The sequence below is a fragment of the Nipponia nippon genome, unplaced genomic scaffold, assembly GCF_047370975.1.
Source record: "Nipponia nippon isolate SJK-2023a ecotype South Korea unplaced genomic scaffold, ASM4737097v1 scaffold_6, whole genome shotgun sequence".
In the NCBI taxonomy this organism is placed as follows: domain Eukaryota; kingdom Metazoa; phylum Chordata; class Aves; order Pelecaniformes; family Threskiornithidae; genus Nipponia; species Nipponia nippon.
Genome location: NW_028262380.1, coordinates 45,057,117 through 45,077,946, shown reverse-complemented (window position 1 = coordinate 45,077,946; position 20,830 = coordinate 45,057,117). Strand labels below are relative to the sequence as shown.

Genomic DNA, 20,830 nt, shown 5'->3' with positions numbered 1-20,830 from the left:
AAACAGTTTTACCCTTTGTCAAACCAAGAAATTGTTACATAGAGATGTCCCAAATTCTGTCAAAGTGTAATTCCAGGTGAGCGACACATTCCTCCATTTTTTTAAGAGAGTGCCAAGTTTTTGTCTGAAACACTTAGACGTAAATATATTTCAGAAAGGAATGTATTTTTCTGGATCTTTTGAAGGTTTCTGAGAAAGCTTTTGCTATAAAATTCAGCATGCATAAACCAGGATAAGAAATGGTTCTCCCTCAGAGCATAGCCTGAGGTAAGATAAAGTGAAGGACAGAATCTCCAAATAAGTGCATTAAGGAGTTATCCAGAATGTCAGTTAAATTCTAGAGCCAAAACCCTGCTTAATCAGAAGCATCTCTCTTTTCTTCACTGGTGTCTTTTATAAAGAAATATAAATGCGGTGTCAGTTTGAATGTTGCATTCAAATAGTTCATTTAAATTTTACTTAATCTGGCCCAAGTAAAGAGTGGTTTTGAAGGTAACTGGTTAATGCATCTCATTTCACATGTGAAATACAATAACTGGAACACTTACTGTAATAACAATTTGATTTCTTCGCAAGTGTCTAACTTCCCGGTATATTCTACAAAACTTTCAAAAGGCAGGAGTATGCATCCTTAAAGAAATTATGCAGGGCAGGTTGTGGAAACTAGTTAAGAAAAATCCAGCTACATGGCATCCATTTTGCCTCTCCCTCCAAACACACAGTTACCACGAAACACTGTGTTTCTAGCAGCTGTATTCCTATCATAGTTGTTGAAAATGGGAAGCCAGTTGCTCTTCTCATTCATTCTGTTCAGCTTCCTTTCATGAAATACTTAAATCCAAATGAGGTATTAGATTTTGAGGTCCCTTACATCACCAAAGGTGGTTAGATTAGGTCACTTCTCCATAAAAATAAAATATCCTAATTCCACTCACATTGGGCTTGGACAGAAATAAATCCAAAAGTTCCAGAAAGTCAGCAAATTTGAAAGTGGTGGGGTTTTTTTTGGTTGGTTTTTTTTTTTTTTTTTTTTAACTGAGCAGCTAGCAAATGGTCACAATTTTCAGCCATTACAGCTTGACCTGGCCTAGCCTTCCTTAAATAAAATTTCTAACAATCTTCTGAAGTATTTTGCAATGTCTGACTTTTAACATTCAGCTGGATGTTATTCACACCATCAATCCTCCTTAGTGCTGAGCCTGATCTTTGTGTATAACTATCCAGAGAATGAGCTACTTTAACAAAACTTACGCTTTATCTTTGTCTTACAGCCACTCCGTTACGGACAGATCACATAATGAGAACGTATCAATGAACTTGTTAAATTAAAACTGCAAAAACATACCTGATATTTTATACAGCAAAGATTAGAAGATTAAATCAGAGGGCAATTTTTAAAGCTAGAAGTCAGTCTAGTTCAACCTTCTGATCTCACTGGTGGTTTTTAAATGAAAGGGTCAGAATTTTAAGAGCACTTAGCACCTAGGGTATCCTTTTAAAAAGGATGAGAAGTGCTGAACATCTTGAAAAAAAAAAATCAAACCACATATATTCCACACATATTTAAGCATTAGTTTGCAAGCTTAAGTGCAAGCATCCAACATTTAAAATTCTGGTCAGCCTTCTTAAAATACATTGTTAAATAAAGTGTTATTTTTGTCCTTTTACCTAGAAAAAAATTCCATTCCTCTCCAAGATACATCCCTCCACAATGCTTAAAATGGATGGCAGAAAGCACCCCAATGCAGCATTATTTACATAGCCCAACAATCCCATTCTCTTACGAACACAAGCACAGAGCAGCAACGTTTCTCAAATGCTGACAAAGCAAATCCTTTCAGAGACGGCAGGCAGGCTTTTAAACATGTACCTGCGTATATCCCAAAACAGAGTCAGACCATTTCCAGTGGCTCCATCCAAGCGAAAAAGAGAGCATCTGCATCAGGCAAATCCTATTGAACTCAATTTATACCTACCGTCCATTCTTATAGGAAAAACCTATAATCATTAGGTCATTTTAAATTTGATATTAATACCAATGGCTGCTTTGCAGCCCTCACCATCTGTCATACCAGGCTGCATATATTTTTTCCACAATGTCATATTCTCAGTCTGCCAACTAAAAATGCTTTGTGTTTCCCTCATAGGAACTGCACTCTGCTTCAAAACATGAAAAATTTTAACAGCCTAACACTGACATTTAATGGGTTTTGAGACATGAACTACATACACAAGTTAACTCAGCTTCAGACACATGTTCATGTACTCCTGGTTTTGCTTTACAAATAATTAAGTTCTCTTTTTTGTCATTTACATATTTTTCTAGAAGATGGTTTCATTTCTTTATATTTGGTGCTATCAGCAAGTGCTGAAATTTTATCCTGGAGCGTAAATTGCTACAGTTTTTTTTTCTAACAAAATTCTATGTGTTGATTTATTTGTGACACATTAAAAAACATATTCTGAGAAATGTATCTCCCAAGAACTTGTAAAAAAGTAAAAAGTTGAATGTGGAAGTAGTCTGTCAGAAAATCCTGGAAGGGACTTGCTATCTTCTTCTCTCCTTTCAAGGTCTAAAAAGCAAACACTAGTCAAAACATTCTAATTTTTGTCATGATAGGAACATTGAAGAATGGCTCAGATAAAACAGAAAGTGACTTTCATTTCTTCAGTAAGTTGCTACAGAGAATTGGAAGTGAAAACAAAATGGTAATAAAATACATTGTGGGAGATCTATTGTCTTTTGCAGTTATTGGCATCCTTTCTCACCAAGCATGTCACTCGGCAACTCCACACCAACTACGAGCCTACAATTTCCACATAATACAGTTCACAGTACCTGCAGAATCTGGAAAGTGTCCAAGATGGTTTGTTTTTTTTTCCATTAGCACTATTTTCCCTGCGCTTTCTATTCCCTTAGCTTGTCTTAGGTAATACATCCAAAACAGACTGTCATTTCTTCAAAACACCAGGCCACCTCTCATATCCTCAAGAGCCAGCAGGCTCTGATTTGTAAAGGCACATTTTCTGCCTACTGTGGATCTGCCCAACCGGCATAAGAGCTGGGGAAGCTGGAAAGATCCTGTTATACAGGAGACTACTGGACTGCCAGAGAATGCCAAAGCTGCTTTTAAGTCTATGCCTCCCTGCGTACTTTCATTATATCATTAATGGAGTGCTGTAAAAACTGGCTGTAGTAACAGAAAGAACAAATTACTCTTTGATAAGGCATCAGCAGTAACAGATGTTGTCATAATATTCCATATTTAGAGTCTCGATATTTGCTCCCAGCCCTTAGAATCTCAGAGTTCACACCGATTTAAAACAAAACAAACAGAAACACCACACAAAAAACCAACCCCAACATATCACTGTTTCATTGTCCTACTTCTCCCCATCCTCTCTCGGTACAGACAACAGTTTTGTTCATAAGTCTCATTATTTAGCTATAATAATTTAAGCTTCCTATGACCCTGACCTTTATCATAATGTATACGGTCAGTGCTTTCAGGTTTACCAGCAAACCTGCAATAACTTATTTATTCACTTCTTCATAAACAGCTTCTGAAGTACTAAATGAACTCAAACCGTAAAGCTGTAAGTCAGGTCCGCTCAGCATTCCACTTCTTGGGCTAAGTCATCTGCGTCTTTAGAGTACATACAGGAATAGATATCTCCTGGTCTTTCAGTAAACAATCAACGTCTTGAGTCATTCTTTTGAAGTGAAAACATGGCTTTAGGACATTTCTATCATATTCTGTTGTTTCAGATAATAAATATTAATACTCCCATGTTTTGCTCCTTTTATGTTACCAGCACAACTGTTAGAAACTAATCACTTGAAAACTTACAGAAATTTTAATATTCCTGTCACTGTCAGGCAACGTCTCAGTATACCTATATCTATAAAAAGTATTAATTCATGGTGCTTCTATATTTATTGCTCTGCAGCAAAGTGCACTAAAAAAAATAACACACATTGAATATTAAATTGACTTTTAAAAACAGGTGGAATACTATCCCTTAAATTAGGCTGGTTGGAGGATATGTCAAAATGATTTTTAGTTAAAAAAGGGGACTTCTTAAAACTTAAACTTTTGTCAGGAACAAATAATTCTGGCCAAATAAAACAACAACAAAACCCACACACACCACAAAAAAACCCAAACAACAACAACAACAAAACCCAACAAAACCCCAATACTTTAAAAGGAAAGAGACACACTGAAGTTATAACCCAGTGAAAAGGCACTCCTCCTCTCTGAGAAAAAGACAGGAATTAAACCTATGCTTTCTGAATACGTGACATAATTATTCAGCTATTAGATACTTCAGATTGGTTTGCATGCCTCTATTTTCCCCTTTAAACAACACAGGAACACAAAGGATTTGATTTCTGTTGATAGTGATTGAAAAAAGCTGTCAAAATATCTCAAAAGCATTTGCAGCCTTCTGTTTGAGCTGCAGTGCTAGAAATACTGCTGGGCTTCCACGGCATGAGCAGCTTTTCACAGGCCTTCCTTAAAATAATGATGTGCGCCCACAGTGAAAAGCTACGTATTTTGTAATTCCCGTATATAAAGCCATTGAAAAAACGGAAAATGAGTGCTGCTTTCATACACACAGCTAGAATAAAAAAAAAGTAAACTCCTCACGTAATTTTGAGTATACATGCATGATTTATAAAGGGGTTAATAGGCAAAGAACTCCCCACGATTTCTGGTACTGCTTGATATAACTTTCAAGGTACAGGCCTCCGATGTGGATCTGCTTTATCAATTTAATATTTTTGTCTCAATTTGTCACAGTTCTGATGTGTATTTTTGCATTAGAGACTACTGCAGAGCTGAGCTGTGTGAATAATGGATTTTTCGTTGTGCTGGCTGAACCACAAAAAAAGTCTCAGATCAAATGGAATATTTCATTTTCAGTTTGGCTGGGGTTTTATTGCCAATTTTTCCCCTTTATTAAGCAAGTTTCCAAATAGATTTTTTTTTTTTTTTTAAGTTATCAAAGCATGAATACTTTGGCTTAAAAAATGTACAATGCTTTTCCTCCCCTAAAATATTCAACAGACCAGTTAGGGATTTATATTAATAAGAACTTTGCCTGGTTTTATTGCTGAGAAAGCTTCTCTTTTCTTCATGCCATTTGATCAAGCTCTGGGCACGAACAAAGACAACTACTATTCTTCTTCCAGTAATATCTGTTGCTATAAGATACAATTTTTTTAACAACTTCTTTGAGATATGTTTATTTTTGTTTCCTTCTTTATTATCCAGGCAAAGGCAAATAAGTTGTGCAGATTCAGCTTTCCGGTTGGTTTTGTTAAAACATTCTTCACTTTCAAATTTAGCAATCCATTCTTGGGCCAGTTTAGACCTAGGTAGAACAAGACAGTAGAATATATTGGCTTGACACAATGAAGTAAAACAATGACAAAAATCTGTCAAACACATTCTCCATAATTTCTGGAAGCAATTTAGAAAGAGCTATTATCCAAACTTAGGCCACTGCATACTAATTACATGGAGAATAACTGAATGTGTTATTTCATATATTGACTGAGCTGCAGATAAACAGTTTAAGCAGAGAGATTAGAAGATTGGATGCAATGTGCTCTTTCCCACCCCCCTTATTCTGAAATCTCAAAAGCTGGGAAAAGCAGAAGTGAGTGATATCAGGAATAAAGCATTGTTGTCAAACAATTCATATATTGTTCCCTCTTGTGGTTGCGTACAAACCTTCCTTTATTTTTTTTAAAGGCCTTAGTAAAATTAAGCTTTCAAAAATTCAGAATTTACAGAATTTTTCACAATCAAAAATTAAAAAGATCAGTGACACTGCTTGTCTTGGGGCAGGGGGGGGGGGAATCCATTCAAATCCCTGTTAGAGGGATCAGAAGGGAGAACAGATGTTAGCACTGCAGTTTGCCACATCCAAGGAAGCCTTGCAGCCACTGGAGGCTGACACTACATTTATGGACTCACAACCACTGTTAGCCAGACTGCAGCTGGTGAGCTGCCAGGCACCTCGCCCTCACTGAGCGGACAGCACGACATGCTCCCCGCATAAGCTCATTCCCTGAAGCGAGATGATGATTGGGACAGGATCATCTCAATGGCAAAGTCCCTCTGAGTTTTCAGACTCTTCATTTCTCTTACTCTCTCCTCCCTGTAATCCTCACTTTTGCCTCCTCTGCATTGATGGGAAAGCTTCTCCCTCCCAGCCTGCCTGCCTGTTTGTCCTCAGACACCCCGAGCAGGCCAGTGCAACAGCAATGCAGTTCTAGGCTGAAGCATACCCAGTACAGGTAGCATATTTGAAGACATACTTGCTGATATATATATGTACACACACACACACAACCCCAGGCACTCTTCTAAGCAATGACATTGCAGAAACTGTGATATCTCAAAATTCAAAGTTTGTCTGGATGAAGTGAATTTAAACAGAGCCACCCTCTACTAAATACAGTGTTTCTACATTTTTTTTTACAGAAGGATCACCAAATGCCTTAAGCAATGGAAGCTGACACCTAGCAATTTTCAGCAAAACATGTCAGTTCTAAGCATCTGAAAATATAGCCTTGTTTTTTTAAAACTAATCTGTTCGCAACGTAGATCTATAATCAACCCATGTGCTGCATCCCAAGATGTTAAAAATCCCCCTAGAAATGGAGAGACGTTCACATTTCTTGTGTACCATTTCGTGCTCGCTCCCCTTTCACATGTTCCTTTGAATACAGAATTGTTCAGGGGAGAGAAGACATTTAAAAGACTGGACCCTGACTCTGACCAGAACCTCTCGGCACTACTGCTGCACAGATTAGCCATTGCGCTAATGACTATTAAGCGACACTGATTCAGTTTCAGAGCAACGACCAATAGTTACTACAGACAGACTGGCTGGGAGCTCTGTAGAAAATAGGTTGGCGTATTTGTTCCAATCAAGTATATACAGCGTGTTGTACTCCTTCGTTGAAAAAGACTGACAGCTATATTTAAAGGCAAGAAGCAGATGGAGAGTCAGAAAAACAGATAAAGCAAGCCTCCTTCTGGAGCAAGATTAGTTTATGCCCTGTGTCGTTTTTCCGTATGGATAAATAAAATGCATATATGCCCTTACAACGGCGCTTTCTCACAGCTGTTGCTATGGCTGTGATCTGGCCAGATTATATAAGTAATACTATAACATTTAAACTTTTGTTTCCTCAGACTTCACCATCGTTCACTAAAAGTCTTTCATTCATAGCAAAATTCTTGAGATGGATTAGTATTTTACCTTGCTGTTGAAAATCATCTCCCTATTTACACTTCAAGAAACATAATGCAAAAATTCCAGTATGGGTAATATTTTATTCTCAGTGGAGAAGGATCAGGCTAAAGAACATTTAAACAAAAGGGACATTTGCAAGTCCAAGGGCCCTGGTCCAAAATTCTTGAATTCTCAACCTCATGTTAATATTTCAGACTTCTCATTCAACGCAGAAGAATAAGTTATCTGCCAAACCATGAAATCTTACAGGCTCAGAGATTCAACTGATCTAACTGGTAAAAAGGAAGGAAGAAAGAAGTCAAAGCTCTAGCTTTTGCTTCAGAAGAAAACTTTACAGTATCTCAGATACTCATCACAAGTACAAGGAAATTCCTTCACTTTTGCCTGATGTGAAGAAATCTGAGGGTTACACTCTTTGCACCTTGGCAAGAAAATATGTAAGTAATTACAACATTTTCAGTAGGCTGCTACAGATCCACATAGCAATAACTCTAGTATCAGACTCAATTGAGCAGAAGGAGGAGTTTAAACCTGATCTATTAAACCCAAGAACATTTGTTTAAAGGAAGCTTTCAAGGGAGTGAATGCTGATACTTTTGCAAGACTCAGCTTAGGTTTATGTCTAGAAAGCCACCTACAGAAATAACCTCCACTGAAGACTACAGGGATGCTGGGTGCATGATTTTATCTGGAAGTCAGCCTCCACCACAGCAGGACATGGGAGAATATCTGCACCTTCAGTCAAATATGTAGGATTTAAGGAATCTCTGGAGACTGAGAAGACATTTTTAGATTGTCTACTGATAGGGATAACACCACAAATAAGAAATTTTATGGACTTAGCCCTTCATGTTTGCTTTCTACATCAGAGAAAGACTGCTTATTGGTATACTGCTTTGTCAGTTTACTTTTAAGGTTTTAAGCAACTGAATTTGACCTTGTTTGTTTGGAGGCAATTCTGCAACACAATAGATTTAATTATCAGAATGCAACCCATTTAATATAGCTCTATATCACCCTAGGAGCAGTTGATTTTAGTACTTTGTCTCTCTGGTTAGTGCTTATAAACTTTGAATGCTTACGTAATAGTCTACTTAAGTCCGACAAAACAAATTTCATTTGCTGTGTTCAATCAATCCAGCCAGATTTTAAAACATGTTGCCATTTTGTTGGTTTGCTTCAGAGGGTTTGACTTTAATATTCAATGGTTCACAGGAAAAACATTCTTTACCCTCTACGAAGTATTTATTAATTTGTTATTTTTCCTCAAAAATCCTTAAAATCCTGAGATATTTCTTTGAGGGGTTCCTACTATTAAGACTTTGTCTTACTGAGTTCAGGAACAAGCGCATCCAGGGAATAAACGACCACATGCACGTGCACATACAAAACACCATATTAAATTCACCACTGTCACTAACAGAAGTTTCCCCTGCTTATCCCCATGACTCTGTTCATCGAAGGTAAAGATAAAAGTATTCAAGAAGCCTTCAAATACAAGATTTCAAACAAGAAACTTCATCACAGAAACTAAAAACCAAGCCTCAAAGAAGCAAAGTCAGACAGCTGCTCTTAGTTCTCGAACAGTTCCAAGTCCAGAAAAGGGCTAAGTATTTCTCAGCTGTCCTGATTTGACTAAAGGAAAGAGCACCATTTACAAAGTGATAAAATTGAACTCTGGAGAAGATATGGCAATATCTTTGGGATAAGGAAAGAAGTAACTAGATAAAAATAAAAAAGAATCCCCAAACAAATAACAAAATGAAGTCTGTACTTGTCTATTATCAATAAAAATGAAGCCTAAGTAATCAGTCTTTATACTGTTTCTGGAGAATTCTGTGGCATTTTTCCAAGTCCGAAAGAGACTTACTCAGCTCTACAGGACCATAAAGCACACTTGTCTTAGAGAGGTCCCACAACATCTCTAGAGTATAGATCATGGTATAGTCTTTATGCTTATCTATGCGGAATTCCATCAGCTATGAAGTGCTGTAGTAAATGAGGAAGAAGAATGCCCTCACTCCTCATTTAAACCCATGTAACAAAGGGTAGTGAGCTAAGTCAGACCATTCAGGACACGAGGCTATAGTTCATGATTCTGTGAGAACGTCCAGTCAAGGGTCAGCAGGAATCAGAAAAATCAAAACACAAAGCTGAGAACAAAATGAAGAACATGTCCATGCTGCACTGCTGCGTCAAAACTGTGTGAATGATATAACAGAGCTAGAAGAAATACAGGAAAAAACCAAGAAGGACAAAGGATACAAAACTGCTTTTATTTAAAGTAAGTCCAAATATAGTAGGGCACAGACTGTAAAAGACTTAACTGATGTAAATTTGGTAAAGGTCTACAAATCCAGAGCAGTTTACTGAAAGCAATCACTCATTTTATCTTCAAATATAAGAAGCAGATACCACTAAAATCAACCTAGGAGGTGACAGGCTCAAAAAAAAAAACCCAAAAAACTAAAGATGTCTCTTCACATAATATGCAACCAACCTCTAAATTCCTTGGCATGGGATGTAGTGGATGCTAATATTTTAAGAATTCAAGAAATTACTGCACACTTTCAGCATGGAGACAGCTCTGTAATGTAATAAAGAATTTTCCTCTGTCTAGGCAAGACTTGAGCCACAAATTGTTGAAGGTTGGGAGAATATAATGGAAAGGCATTCCTATATGTTTGAATGACTATACGTTTACTCTTCCCTGCACACTTCCTGATGGCCAGAGTCCTACGCATACCCGGCTAAATGAACTTTTGGGTTGATCCCCAGTTCTCACACAACTCCCTGCCTGCTTAGCAGCAAATCTGCTTTGGAGTCAAGGATGTAAAAGTGGGTGCCAGCAGGCTCAATTCTAAATCCCCCTTAGAGGTTAAACCTGAGAAAAGAAACCTGTGTGAGACCGGACTCCCCAAGAAGACCCTCCAGCAGCAGCACCCTTATGTACATCAAGATCGAAGCGCATGTAAGAAAACCAATACAGATTTAGCCTATATTGTATGTGGTCCACATGTTGCAGTTTACTACACATAGGAAACTATCTTTAGTTTCGGAGTTTGAGGGGCTTAAATAGCTGACAATAATACTTGTAGCATGTTATAACATTCTAATTAGTCATTCATAAACATGTCTTAATATAGCGTTTATTAATTATTTGGGAAGCAAGATATAGTTTATATTCCTTTCTGTTTCATTAAGATAGGTAATAGCATGAATAATTTTGTCTAGTTATCTACAAAAAGGAGTTGTTTCTGAAATCCAAAATCACTAAATTTTGTGGAAGTAAAATTAACATTTGACTGTAGGTGGGCAGGCAGGGAACAAGATTCAGAGGGATAGCAACATCATCAAGCTGAAGCCCTCTCAGGAAAGCAGCAGAAGCAGCCAACCAACCAACCAAGAAATTTAAATAGACTTTTCAAGCGCTAAGAAGCTAACCATTTCCTCCATAATTTGGTTTATTAATCTATATATACTTTTCTTTTGGTTTTGTCATTTGTTTTTTTTTTTTTTTTTTTTTTTCTTTCTTTCAACAGCATTCTGTGTTAAAAGGCGCTACTGATGGTAAAACACTCTACAAACCTTTCAAGTTCTGGTGATATCCCTTTGTTATGCAACTTTTTAAAATGCAAGTATAGCTGCTGGGAAAAAAAAAAAGGAAGGCTTTATTAAAGAGACTGTGTGTTGGCAGTAATTAAAGGTGGTAGTATTTTTCTTGTTTAGGCTGGGGAGTTCAAAGTCCTCATACAGAGTCTTTTTACAGTGTATGAACACAGGTTCTTCAAATTACATTTTTTTTAGCAACATGCTGGCATGTGATTGAAACATTAAAAAATCCCCACCACTCTACTTCCAGCAGAAAAAAAAAAACACATCCAAAAGTGGGTAGTGTAGAAACCTTCTTTATACAAGGATTTTTAAATTTTTTCTTTTAAATCTGAAAAATCTCTTCGTTTTTTATTGAAGTTCAAACTTCTCATGAACCAACGCACACATTTTGTGGCCACTCCTGAAAACATTTCAAGTTATATATGTAGGTGGAAGATACATATGTGTATTTTCCTATTCTGAGGAGACAGGATTGAGAAGGAACATTTAAATGACCGTAGTTGCAACAAACAACATAGCATTTCATGACTGCAGAGGTCCAGAATGTCTGCGTGAGCTACGTAACAGGCCACTTCAGTATTGTGGGCCTTCTGGGGGAGAACTGCCGCCTAAAGATACCATCACCCCCACACCTCCAACATTCATAATAAACCACATAAGACTGATTTTATAATGCAAATGAGTGAGGGGAAAAAAAGGAAGAAAAAAAAAAAAAGGCAAGTCTTGTGGTTAAATTACAGGACTAAGAATCCTGGAAGCACGTTCATGGTATTGCAGTTTTCTTGGATAAGCCATTTTAACTTTTGAAGATCTTACTTTTTATTCTTTCCTCCCAGCTTCATACTTATTGGCCATGGGAAAAGTAATTCTATCCATGAGTTGAAGGTTAAAAAAAAAAAAAAAAAAAAAAAAGATTAAAAAAATTACTTTGAAAACTGTTCTTTTAAAACTGGTGCTGAACGTTTCTGATTTCATGTGAAGCACGTTGCTTGTGTTGAATATCTTAGATATGAACTCTAAAACTACAAAAACACATCACACTACACCTATACTGGGCTGGCAGGTAACACGCAGTCTCCATACGATAACAAAACCATTTAACATTGCGTACACTACCACAACTATTTTAGGCAATGTTCAGATAAAATGAACAGGTCTAATTTGTTGTTAATGACTTACTATTGATATAATTTAGACTATTCGTGTAATATTTATGATGTATTGCTTATCCATTTACCAATCTTTGAACAGCCCACGACTGTTATACAACTGAGGAAAGACATCCCTATCAAATATTGCTATAGACTTTGTACTTCTGCAAGTAAATTAGGTATTTAAGAGCTTGAACATACTGAGATCACAGGAATTAATTTCATTTTAAAGCTAAAAGAAGGCCTTTTTCCTCTTTCAGAAAGGAAGACAAGATAGCCTCGTTCCCAGGCTATTTTGAAACCAAAAACTGTCAGCATGGTCTCTCTCTGACTCTGATTTCTGGAAAAAAAACAGGGACAAGAATCTGCTGTAAAGTCTCTTAATATGGTACCAGCCTTGCAAAGGGTGGAACAGTGCGTAACTGTAGACAAGTTTTATTCTCAATAAGGTAAGAAATTACTAACAAACATTAGAACAGCCCCCCCATTCAAGCCTCTGACTTCATACTCCAAGGATCAGAGCAGTCTGAGGCTGGGAGGGGTATGCATGTATCTCCTCATCTATTTTTGAAAGATTTCGGCATCTCGTGTTGGAACGTAGCCTGAATCTTACATGTTCACTGGCAAGTAACTAACTGGGTACATATACACTGCTTCTAGAAATGCTTAATAGGGAGGGAAACGCCAACTTCCCTTCACACCTTGCCTTGGATCAGAGAAAAACCACCCAGAACCCAACTAACTTTCCTTACAGAAATCTTGTCAAAACCCATGAAACACTTCCATCTGTGAAAATGTAGGTTTCCAAGGAAATAAGATCTCCTACAGCAAGAGCACTAAAAGGAATGCAGACTGTGTTTCTTGGATCTTTTTTTCCTTTATCAGTAACTCAGTTTCTAGGAAAAGCTTCTGTTTATGTGTTGAATATTGCACTATTTCAGTAAACAGCAACAACAACAAAAAACAAACAGAAAAAACCCAAACCCAACACCTGTCTTCACATGCATGAATAAGAATACTCTGTTCTTTGCTGCATGCACAGAAGGAGATAGCAGATTCAAATTTCCTCTGGAATTCACAATGCAATATTTATTTTGTATTATTTTCTGTTGTATATGGATACAGTTAGGTATCCATATACATCATTTTCAAGGCTGTTGCAACATTTTAAAGAGGGAGAAACAAGATTTTGTCTCTAGATTCTTGAGAATCAAGTAGAAATGAGAAGTGGCCTCAACTGCTGATATTACCTCCAAAATTCAAAAGAACCAAGTAAATTTGAGAAGGAATTTACAGCCGTGAAATTGTGAAGCTACAAGTTAGGGTATCAGCTGCTTGTTCAAACCTCGCTCAATTACAGAAAACTTGTCTAGCCTTGTGAAGGTTATTTAACTCATTATCCCTAACTAAATACGTGGATGACAATAACGCTATATAGATACTAGAGATGTATGCGAGAGGCGTCAGGGCAGGGAGGGCAGAACAACCTTTTGACTGAAATTTTCATTTCATGTACCTTTACTCTGAATCTTCTGTTCTTTACATCTCTTGTTTTCTAATTGCCACATGCAGTATAGTTAGCACTTAACGTGCCTGTCACCACGTCTGTCAAGGTAGATGCATAAAAACACCAGGCTTCTTTCTACCTCCCTGACACCACAGGGGTTATCCTGCGAGCAAATGCAGGCACTCCTTACCATCTAAAATGGAAGGGTATGCAAGACCTACAGAGGTGAAGGAGGGATTGCCATTGATGTATCTTTTTCCTCCCCTCCCTTCCACATCTCGAGGATGTATATGTATGTGTGTGTGCGTGTGCGTGTGTCTGAAGACAAAAGAGGGAAAAAAGCAGCAAAGAACACCATGGAAACAGACACAGCAGAAATAGTCATGGGCTCGGATCTGATTGCTTCCTTATTAACTTAACACAGATAAACCCAGAAATATGTTTTACATTGGGCACTGGCTGAAAGTTTCTCTACTAACAGCTTGAAGTTTCTATCTTTATCAATCCATACTGTGCTCAGAGCAACGTGATTTTGCACATAATTCTGTTGAAAAATGCTTTTTACAGAAACATGCAACTCTGTCAACTTCTCCTGATGATTTAAACAGGCCTCGGGACCATGTCAGAAAACTTCTGACTTTTGTCAGAGCGGCTTTTTTTGTTTGTTTTTTTGTCGCTGTTTTGTTTAAGAAGAATGGAAGAGAAGGAAGAATGGAAGCGAAGGAAATGACCACAGCCAGTGTAGTCTTTAGCTCCATTCACACTGAAGACTAGACACTTTTCAGCAGAAGGTAACCAAAGTGTCTCCTGGCTCCTGTTGCACCCAGGTTTCTTTCCAACCCCCAGTAGCATGTAGACCATGGAGTGTGTAGACCAGTGCACGGTCAGGTCGTACCCCGAGATGGCATTATAACAAAACTAAGCATACATTAAAATAAAACCAGGAGATCCAGAGAGGAAACACTCTCAAGTCCTGGTGTTTAAACCTTATAAGCCAATTAGTTTTAATAGTTTTGTGATTTGTTGTTATCATTATTAAAGAATTCATTGAAAACTGGAAACTGTAAAGATCCCCCAGTGAGTACACTATAAAAAGTAGTATCAGCTGCCTTTTCCTTTCCTAAAAGGAGAGAGAGAATATATCTTCAGAAACCCTATTTACTATGTGTGTTAGTAAACAAGGATGAGATTCAGGACCAAGGCTCGCTGTTGAGTCAGCAGTGACCTTATATGCCATTACAAGAGCAACAAGAAATCTGGTCAGCTATCTTTTCTCCATACATGTTAGAAAATACAGTATGACAATGTTGTACAACATCTGCTCATGTTAACAAAATTGAGAAACCTGTCAGACCTTGTGGTGCATTCTGCTCAAGAAGCGTACGCTGCAGCTCACAGGACAGGCAGAGGTGGACAACACGTCACCCAGAATCACAGTGGCTTTGGACCACGACACATGTCAATCAAAATGTAAAAGAGCAAAGCAAGGATTAAAGCACATACAAGTTTGGTAAAGTGATCCTTCAAAACATTTTAAAAGGCTACATGTACATTTTTTCTGCTAAACATTTTTTTTTCCTGCTAGAAGGACTCTGGTAAAATCCTAGTAAACCATAATCAGAAATCACTCTAACACCTGGTCTACTGAAGAATACATCCCATGGTGCAGCCACACAAGTTGGAAAAGAGAAGGAGAACACAAAATGGGTTTAAAAATATTACGCCAAATGAGTAATATAAATTTGCAAATGCTGTACAGATATACTAGAGAATCTCGGGGTGGGGGGAGGCAGGGAAAAATCCATCTCCTTTACTCAACTTTAAAGCCAGCAACACATACACAAAGAAATCAGCATATGGTCCAGCAAACAGTTGGAATGCAATCCTGAGACTTATGCAATAAATGTCAAGGTACAGCACTACCCAGCTCCATAATATTGCTCATCTCAACACTGCAGAACACTGAACCATGCCATTTCATAGACTTATCTAACATAAAGGAACAGAATTAGGAGGGCAAGTCTTTTTTTTTTAAAGCCATTTCCAACATTAACTATTCTCCCACTGTCATTACAAAACATATTGTTAACAATATTCCTCTCTGTAAAAACACGAAAAAGTCCAGATCGAAACCCACAAAGTGGAATCATACTGTTCTCACAGATGAAAATCAATCTTTGAAAAATTGTTTTGAAATCTTTACGGAGAGAAAAAAAAACCAAACACCAAACCACAACATAACAACCATTCTACTACAACTTTATCAGACCAGAAAGAGGGTTTAGATTGTAAAACTAAATCCTCCTCTGTATGCAGGAACATTATGGGAAGTTGTCATTTTCCAAACCTCATACAATTTACTGTCAGACTCTCCCATTCTGTGGTTACATGGGCACGATTACACAGGTTACACAGCTGTGGTCACACAGCTCTGTTTCTTGTCCATTTAACAAAACAGAAACAAAAGCTGTCACAAAGGGTTTATAAAATGACTGTCATCTGTCTCAATTAAAACTTCTAAGGAAATCCTGCTGCTCGAAATGGATCAGAAGGAGGATTCGTGCCCAGCTTCCTTAAGACACGGGTGCACAAGCACTGAGCTATGGGAGCACTGAGCTAGCGTTGCACTATTGCAGCACTGAAAACCAACACGTTACAGAGGACGCCCGAGAACGGCAGATCTGGACCAGACTTTCTGAGATGGAAGTTCAAAATGAAGAGTTTCAACTTCTTATTTTCCTCTTAATTTAGCTTCCCAACTTAGTTTAGTTAACATATTTCTGAAATTCAGTCTAAACTTGAATACACTGTCAGTCATCTCAACGTTATATTTCTCAGTATTAACTGACGAGATAATTTGCTACAAAAATACCTGACACTCAGACAAAAAAAAATGTTCTGTCTGACTTCAGTTTTAGCACACAACACTGCAAAGCATGTGTACACTACCATTTTATGTAAATCATTCTCTCAGTCCCCATGCTACAGAAAAGTTTTATGGTAGTATTTGCAGTTTAATAGTGGTCATTTTCAATAAGTTCTAGAAGTTAAGGAGTAGGAGGGGGAGTTTAAGGCTACCACGTTTTATTGAAGGTATTATATTTAGACTTATGTGACCCTTCTTTAAGTAGTGTGTGTCCTCTAAAATGCATTCATTGAATTTTTTTTTGTCAAATTAGAGTTATTATTCTTTATGTTGTGCTATAAGACATGGCAGAAGCTGCTCAAATATTGGAGTCTAAAACAAGGAAAACATCACAAAGTTCACAGTCTACTCAAAAAAAAAAAAACAAAAACAAAAACCAAACAAAAAAGCCAAACAGATACTTTAGAAAGAACAAAATAAGATGAAGTCCATCTGCAAATGTATCAGAATAAATTTTGATATGTGTTTTCATCCCAGCACATGGTATAAGTGAAAATATACACATACCATTTTATGCATATATAAAAAAATGCCCCTGCCTTTGAAATTACTTTAAACTATCCTGCAAGTTCCAATAATGTTCTGAAAATTGAAATGTTCTCAAATGTTATTTTATACTTGAAAATGACCAGAGATTTCATTTTCATACAGGTTTCCTCAAACCAAGAAAAGCATTCAGGTTTTCAGGATACAAGAAACTGAAAGCATTTTAAAGCCTAGAGTGCCACTGAAACCTCTAATCAACCTGAGCAGGCACAGATCACACAACCAAGACTTTATTCTCTTTCTTCTTTTTCAGTATCCTTCCTATATATCAGACATGGTTCTTTTTACCATGAAAATCTCATTTTTCCAACGTAATTCCCTTCTTTTTCACTGTTATTTAACTATGAACAAAATATATGTAGTGAATGACCTTTAATGTACCTTGCAATCTCTCTAGTCATACAGTCTCCAGACAAGTGAAATAATTGTGTCTTTATTTATAGCCTCCAATTTCACTCAATTTTGGTGTATTACATTCCCCATACACTCTTTTCGTCCCCCTGAACACAACATGAGTTGGTCTAAAGCCTCACTTGCAGCTGAGCTGCGAATAGTATCATCTTAAGGGTACTAATCACGTATTTGTTGCAATAGTACATGTATTTAATTTACTGCACAAGCATGTGATTAAAAAGGATTCTATTTTTGTGTGTAAAGTTTTCCTACTTTCTTTTTAAAGCAGGAGCATGCTTTTTTAGACACAGGATTAAGGTAAAGATACGGTGACTTTCTTCCACTGTTGTCACCTCAACCTACTAAAAGTTTCCTGGTCTGATTGCATAACTGGTTAGAAAAACAGATGGATCCAAGTTTAGAAATACTGATCAAAAGATGTATATTTAGACATGCCATTCATTGTGCAGAAGGCATACTTCCCCCCCCCCAAGTATATTCAGTAACATGTCTTCTCAGAAATACAAGAACATGAGAAACAGAATGAAGCATCGGTAGAAGCATTTTTGTCAAATGGAACAGACTGATTTGTGTTTAAGCTCCTTAAAATACCTTATATTACCAGGGGAAAAAAGACCAAGCCAGAGGAAAGACCTTGCCTACCCCTAACCATGGTAGCTCCCTTCGGCAGGAATTAGCAGCTGTAAATGTTTTTCTAGGATGAGATACTACTGACCTCATAGCTGTGAAGCACAGGAGAGGGATCCGCTACCCCAGGCAAGAGCCATCACCAGAAACGTGGGAGCCTGCTGCTTAAAGGGCTGATTCACAGAAGTTTAAGCCTCTCTGGTTTTTGCTTTCTGCTCAAGTGTCCTTATGGAGTCAGCCAACCATTTTACTCTAGCTCGTTGCATGAGGGAAAAGTCCTCCAAAAACTTCACTCAAGCTCTTTCCATGGAAGGCTGAGATTAAGATCCTCCAAGGAGCTGGGAAATTAAGACTATTTAGATCGATTGTTAGTGATCAGTGTGACAAGTAAACATGTTGATTTAAAATGTGCTTGATAGAGCTCAATAAGATAAGTAGTTGGATTTCAGAAATAAAAATTAAACTATCCAATTTTGAAGCTAATTTCTTTTGCTGGTGTTCTGCTAAAAGTAAGTAGAATTGCATGAGAGAAATTAAACATAAGAAAAGCATAATTAGATATAATTAAGATCTCATTTTCTTAGAAAGGCATTCTGAATTGTAACATAAAAAAAAATATTTTCAGAATGGTGTAACACAAAGGGTAGGAGCAACTGACACACCTGGAGTGTCTGTTAAAACACTCCTGGAGAAATATTTTTCAAGTATCACCAAAACACAAGCAATTGATATCAAACAGCTAAAACGAACACTTTCAGTAATGTTACCATTTTTCACTTGTTCTATTGCAGTTTCCACAAAAGCTTCTCAAAGTGTTTTACAAACACCTATTTAATTTTTGAAGCAGTACTTGTACCTTCACCATGTTGGTTCTTGCTTAGTGCTGCTGCCCAGTAGAGAACAAGTGTTAAAAAGACAAAAGACCTCTTGTACTCTAAGGCTTGCATTCAAAAGACAAGCACATGTGGATGATCACAAACTCATCTTGGCCTCATCCTTCTCTGCCACAACAGTTTTCTTCAGACCAAAAGTTTCCTCTTAGAATTAGAGTTAGAGCATCCAATTAATTTTTTTTATTTCCTAAAATCATGAAAAGTATAATTTCCAGAATCAATCAAGGCCTAATTCAGATCAGGGCTGACATCTTTCAGACATCTCTTCTGACACATAGTAAAACACCTTTATTAGGCTTAGATTCTAGTCTATTCTAATAGTTTAATTTTTTTCCATTTTTAAAAAAATAACAATTCATGGCAAACACATTTTTTATTAAATGTTTCAGTATTATCTAGCAGTATGTAATATTGAAGCAGGGACTCATAACCAATCTGTCCTTAGTCCCATCTAGTGAACAGCCTTTGAGAAAAACCTTGAACTTCCATGGGTAAAGACTTGCCTTCAATCCCATTTAAGGGCCAGCTCCCCCTCTGGAAACAGGCTTTAACTGTGAAGCGTTTTGATATTTGCATCTGACACCTGCAAGACTTCTGAGTCTCCTCCAAGGCTGGGTACACTGACTGTTTAAAAAAAAAAAAAAATAAATTCTGCATGAGTTGCCTTATGTGCAGTCAAAGGCCATTTTCAGATGAATGCCGAACCCCTTGCACACTCATAGGCCTGTCAGCTTTCTACGGGATTAGACAATTTAGCACACTTCCAAGTGACAACAGGTCCCTAACCTTTCTTGCAGGGTTTCTCCTACCCTGTCCGTTAACAGGCGGAGTGTAATCTGGCAGTGTGCTATGCTCCCCACTATTTCTCAGACCTCTCATGAAAATGAAGATCTGATACCTCGAAATGATTTTTTTTTTTTTTTGTAAAAAAGTTTTCACTGTCTCTGCTAAAGAGCACTCAACATTTCTCAGAAAGCTACAAAGCAGCTGCTGCATGCTAGCAGGAAATAACGACGGCAGCTGTAAGAATTTCACGGAAATACACAGCAAAAGCAAAGTCCCAATGGGGTGTGTGGCAGACTGACTTGGACAAGCATCTTCTGTAATATTCTGCTTCTACAAAAGAAATGTGCCAGCAAAATTTTATACAGTTGACCTCAAACTATTATTTATTCTGCTTGTGAAGTTGCTATACCTCTGTTTATCCTCTTCACAACGGAGAAAGAAGAAATTTGCTAGAAGGCAGCCCATGAATTAATATTTCTTTTCTGCTTCTCTGCACTGCTAGTTACACAATGAAATTGATAGCACTTCGGTGAAATCCACCACAACAAGTATATGTTGCATTAACATATCGGTCTGATATACTGGTATCACCAAAGACATCCTGTTCCTCATCTACATTCTGTTCCTCATTCATCTATAAATTAATATATTCTCACTAGTAATTAAATGGGACATCCACATATTGTCCTGTACAATATAATTAGACGTAATTTGATTTCATTTTTGCTTCCCCGCAAAGCTATAGCTAGCTGCACAAACTCATCATGAAATCTAATTTCAGCCATTCCCGTGGAAAATTACTTCTTTGGATTTATCTCATTCTTTCTCAATATACAGAGGGTTTTTTGACTATTTCAAACTGGATTTAGGAGAAAAGATATTAAGGACTGAGTTTAAAACAAAAACATTCAAAAGGAAAAATAAACACTCATATCATTACAGGAAAAAAAACATAAACTTGATTTACCTGGAGACCAGAATCTGTCAGAAATTTTCTGTTGACACCATTTACTTTAGCAAATACTGACTGAGTAGGAAAAAAACCTTGCCAAAATGTAATTGTTTTAATGAAACTCTCCTTATAAAC

General features: G+C 37.2%; 1 long non-coding RNA gene across 1 annotated transcript; it reads right to left on the bottom strand.

Annotated features, from left to right (window-relative positions):
* Positions 1–4,787: 4,787 nt before the first annotated feature.
* On the bottom strand, positions 4,788–20,830 carry LOC148051444 (uncharacterized). The gene is made up of 3 exons (XR_015700035.1): positions 20,711–20,830; positions 19,461–19,581; positions 4,788–5,382 (listed from the first exon to the last, which is right to left on the bottom strand). It is a non-coding gene; the product is annotated as an uncharacterized LOC148051444 (long non-coding RNA).